Source organism: Arvicanthis niloticus, chromosome 5, assembly GCF_011762505.2.
Source record: "Arvicanthis niloticus isolate mArvNil1 chromosome 5, mArvNil1.pat.X, whole genome shotgun sequence".
In the NCBI taxonomy this organism is placed as follows: domain Eukaryota; kingdom Metazoa; phylum Chordata; class Mammalia; order Rodentia; family Muridae; genus Arvicanthis; species Arvicanthis niloticus.
Window position 1 is genome coordinate 57608673 of NC_047662.1, and position 5860 is coordinate 57614532.

The following is a 5860-nucleotide window of genomic DNA, read 5'->3' on the forward strand; positions in this document are numbered from 1 at the left end:
CATTTGCTAGGAAAATATTTTCCCACGTTTTACTCTAAGGTAATGTCCATCTTTGTTGCTGAGGTATGTTTCCTGTATGCACAAGAATGGTGGATCTTTTTTTTTTTTTTTTTTTTTTCTCATCTACTATGTTAGCCTGTGTCTTTTTATTGGGAGATTGAGTTTATTGATGCTATGCAATATTAATTACCAATCATTGTCAAATCATGTTTTTTGACATTGTTGGTGTTTTTGTGTTTGTGTGTGTGTGTGTGTGTGTGCGTGTGTGTGTGTGTTACATCTTTTAGTTTTGCTGGTTTGGAATTATTTATCTCCTGCATTTTCTCAGATGTAGTTAATCTCCTTGGTTTGGAGCTTTTCTTCTAGTATCATCTCTAGGGTTGGATCCATTGATAGATATTGTTTAACTTGGTTTTGTCATGGAATATCTTGTTTTTCACTATCTATGGTGATAACAAGTTTTGCTAGGTGTACTAATCAGGCCAGTATCTGTGGTCTCTTAGAGACTTCAAGACATCTAACCAGGCCCTTCTGGCTTTAGGTTTTCTGTTGTGTAGTTTGGTACATTTGTGGTAGGTTTGTCTTTATATGTTTCTTGCCCCTTTTACCTGGTAGCTTTTCATATTCTATCTTTGTTCTGTATATTTAGTGTTTTTCTAAGTATGTGGTGGGGCAGGTATCAATCTGTTTGGTGTTCTGTAAGCTTCTTGTATGTTTATTGGAATCTCTTTCTTTAGGTTGGAGAAATTTTTTTCAACAATTTTGTGGAAAATATTTTCTGGGCCTTTAAGCAGATAATCTCCTCCTACTTCTCCTCCTTTTCCTCTTTCTCTGTCATCTTCTTCTTCTAGTTCTATTATCTTAGAAGTATTCTCTTCATAGCGTCTCATATTTCCTGGATGTTCTGTGTTGGAAACTTTTTAGATTTAACATTTTTAACTGTTTTATCAATATCTCTTATGATATCTTTTATGCCTGAGATTCTCTCTTCCAGTTTTTGTATTTTGTTGGTGACGGTTGCATCTGTAGTTCTTGTTCTTTTTCCTAAATTTTCTATCTCCAGGATTTCTTCAGTTTATGTTTTCTTTATTACTTTTATTTTTATTTTCATGTCTGAATTGTTTTATTCATTTCCTTTGCCTGTTTGATTGTATTTTTCCTATATTATTTTAGGAGTTTATTCAGTTCCTCATTAAAAACTTCTATCATAATCACAGTATTGGACTCAAGGTCATTTTCCTGTGCTTTAGCTATATTAGGATATCCAGGGCTTGCTGTATTAGTCTACCTGGGATTTGGTGGTGCTGTGTTGCCCAAGCTCTTGTTCTTATTCTGGCCTCTAAGCATCTGGTTGTCCCTGGAGTGGGTAGGCATTGGGGAACACAGTCAAAGTTCAGGGATGTAAATCTGACTGTGTTCCCCATGGGCATCTTTGAATTAACACAGAGCTCTGGTAGTGCCTTCTGGTAGGGGAATTTGCAGGGAGGGCTTTGGCAGGGGAGGGAACACCTTGTTGTTCTTTGTGCAAGCAGGCTTCCAAAAGTGCAAACATTCTTGTAGGATGGAAACTGTGGTTTAGGAACAGGGTGCAGCTAACTTTTGCTGGGTGTGGTTCAGGGGGAACTGGCAAACCAACTGTTGACTTTTTACTTCTATATTTATGATCTAAATATGCATAACATTATTTCTTCAGTTTTGTGAAGAATATCTAATAGGCTTTTGATAGTTGCATTTGTCACAAATAACTTAATGAAGCTATATTTGCAACTTACCAGGATATCGTATTTTCTATGGTAGTCTGTCTAGATAGACTTTGAGATGAACTATTAAGGTACGTAATTCTTTGATGATTAAGTTCAGTAGAATGGGTACTTCTATCATTCTTCATTTGAAATAGCATTCCTACACTTGTATGACTTTCTAATATTATAGAAAATTGTTACCATAATTATGTATCTTGCTAATGTCTGTATAATTCTAGAATGAATTAAGAGTAATGTTGCATGGGAAGATTGAGTGAATAACTTTGAGCGGTACTTATGTCTCTGCCAGAAAATCTTTCAGTTATTCATGACGTAATTAGTACAATACTTTGTCATTTATAATGACTTGCTGAATAGCAAGGCATCATTAAAATGAGAATCAAAAATTCAATGAAAAAACAAGTAGCAATAGCTAAGCAGAGAGTTCATCTTCATCCATAACTCTATGCAGCATGTCCCAAATTTAACAGTCCTTTGTAAGATTGCCTGGATGATACTGCATAACATTATTTCTCTATACTATTCATGGATTTCACATTATAACTTGTAACTTTTATATGATTTTAATTTAAGTATTGTTGAGGATTATTATCAAGTAAACTACAAAACAAATATATCACACCGTCCATTACGTCTTACCAACCCTAGCCTGATCGCCATGCTCAGCACCCCAAATCTCATATTCTCATTCAAATATTTTGATAAGCAATGAAAATTATTGAAGTAGTTAAGACTATGAGAGAAGAGCAGCCTATGCTATACTGCATACAAAATATGAGCCTGAGCTTTTACTCCAGCTAGAAATACAAGAAAAGTTCTTTCACATTCACAGAGAAATATTCCATGCATATTTTCCGCTTTAAAACTTTAAATGCCATAACATACTTGCTATATAAGAGAGGTAGACTTAATATATTTACTTTGAAACCCTTGCAATTGACAATACTTTATTTACATTTTTGCACAGTGGATTAACTGAAGAATGTAATTAACTTCTTTGCTGATAATTTGCATTGAAATATAAATGATACAAATTTTGTTGTGACATTTAAGAAGTCGTGTGATCCCATTTCCATCAACTGGTCTACTTTTCCCATATATATCCCTTCTCATTATATATATTAAAATATATCTGAAGTAGTGAGAAGTTAAGAAGTTAAGAAGTTCATTCATGTAGCACTAATGTTACATGTAAGAAAACAGAAATCTAGAGAAAGAGAAAAATGTAAGGGCATAAAGACAGGGTTTGCTGTTGTGGTATTAAAGTCTGTTGATTTAAATAAAAATTATTTTATGAGAAATATTAGCTTTCATTATACTGCCAATGGGACCAACTGCCTTAGAGTTAGGAATTTTCTTGATGTCAATTATTATTCTAACCCTGTGATAAATTAGTACAATTTGAATTTATACAGCTGTATTTGTAATTCAGTTTACTTTGAAAAAAGTCTTGTTGGTGAAATCATTTTCTATGTTGGGAGTCCACTTGAGAAACTCTATTGGCATCAATATCTATTCTGAAACTTACTTTATATTTAGTCTGAGAGATCAGCCTGTATAATGGTGCCACCCATTTTTACTGTGAATCTTGTCACGTAAACTTGTCCGATCTATATGATTCATGCAAGATAGGCACAGAGTCTAGTCTTTTATCTGATTCTGATAATTAGCTTATAGTTATGATCACATTTGCTTAGGAAGTTTGTTTTTAATTTTCCGTACATTTTTCTCTCACGAATACAATGACAGAGTTTGGATCATCTGAATGAAATTCAAGTGTAGGATAGCCTGGTAACAAAGTGATGCTCAGCCTCCCTCCAGAGCAATACAAATTCAGGCCTAACTTCTTTTATATTGTGCCAGTAGTTCACTGCTTAAAAGGTGAGATAAGAGACAATCATGCATGAAGGTAACAAGCCTAAAATGTTGCTTCCTTCCTTCCTTCTTTCCTTTCTTTCTTTCTTTCTTTCTTTCTTTCTTTCTTTCTTTCTTTCTTCTTTCTTTCTTTCTTTCTTTCTTTCTTTCTTCCTTTCTTTTTTTCTAAAGAACATAATATATTTTGTATAATAAAGATGTTGATAGCTGAAAAAGTCAGATGCAGATTATTTATATGCAACCAATGGACAGAAGCTGCTGAACCCTGTGGTTGAATAAGGAAAAGACTGGAAGAAGCTGAAGAGGAGGGCAACCCTGTAGGAGGACCAGCAGTCTCAATTAACCCAGATCTCTGAAATTTCTCAGACACTGGACCACCAACCAGGCTGCATATACCAACTGATATGAGGCCCCCAATACATAGAGTAGAGGACTGCTGGGTCTGGGTTCAGTCGGAGAAGATGCACCTAACCCTCAGGAGACTGGAGCCCTCAGGAAGTTGGTGGTCTGTTGTGGTGTGGATGAAGGGTGAGGACATCCTGCTGTAAATGGAAGGTGGGAGTTGATATGTGATGTGGAATGGTCAGAGGATGGACTGGGAAAAGGATAAAATATGGAGTGTAAAATAAGATTAAATAAAATTTTTAAAAGGAAGTTGATAGTGATAGTGACGAAGGTCTCATGAAGGCTCCACTATGTCCCATGGGAAACAACAATATTAACAACTATTTTCTATCCATATTTTCTTATCCCATTTTCCAGTCATTTAAAAATCAACCAAGAAATTAATAAGGGCATATATTCTTGAAAGTAAAATATCTCATATTTTAAAGGATATATAGACCTTGAGAAGAAAAAATAGTAAACCATGTGTTAGCATTTGCTCATTCATTAAAACTGTATTTTGGAGAGCTTCAGATATTTTAAAATTCTGAACAATTTATTTTAAACCTATGACTTTCCTCCATACTTCTTTAATAATTCAGAAAATAGTATAGGAGCACAAGGCATGGGAGATCTGGAAGTTAGGGTTCCTCTAACTCTATCAGTAACTGAGAATGGGCCATCTGTATGGCTCTGGTCCTAGTAGACAGTGTCACCTTCACCGGAGATTTTCTTGTTCCTGTTTGTTTCTGTAAAGTGTGACACTACTTTGAGGAAGAAAGAGATAAATGGAAAGTTTATGTCAACAGTTTTAGCCCAAATTTTGGACAAAGTCATTTTTCCATTTCTTATTATATTATGCCTTGTACTTTTATGCTAGAAAAATGTTTCTGAGGAGAAGACTATATCCTAAAGAATACAGTAATAGCAGTACAGTCTCTCAAAAACCCAAAATTTAGACTCAAATGAGTCAGAAGTGTAAATATATATTATGTTATATATCATATAATATATACAATATATCATATATCATATAAATTGTGAATCATTGATCATAGATCATATCATATGTTATATATTATATTTTGCATACTACATTATGTTATATATAATGTATGTTTTATATAATCTATTATATGTTATATACTTTATATTATATAGTATATGTTATATACTATATCATATATTTTATTATATATTACATAGTACACATTACACATTGCATATTACACATTACATATTATATTATATATTTAATATATATTATACAGTATACAGCATACAGTAGACATTGTACACTGTACATTATACATTATACATTATTCATTATATATTAAATATTATATATCATATATCATACATCATACATTGTACATCGTATATTGTATATTACATATTATATATTATATATCATACATTATATATCATACATTATATATAATATATCATAAATCGTAAATCATATCTCATATATCATATGTCATACGTCGTATATCATATATCATATCTCACATATCATATATCACATATTATACATTATATCTTATATTATATCTTATATAGTTAATATTATGTAGTACATATTATATGTTTGTATAAATTTATATATATTATATAAAATATATATTTAAATAATATAATATATGTATTTTAAAATTTATATTTATATAAACACTATGTATTTTATAAATATTAATATATAATGTGTATAATATATATTATATAAAATACTTGTATCTTTTCTATTTAGGGTAACAAAATTTCAGACTCATGAAATAATTATAATCTAAAACAGGCACACTTTCTCTAGGTTTTGAAGTATTTGATACTTGAGCACA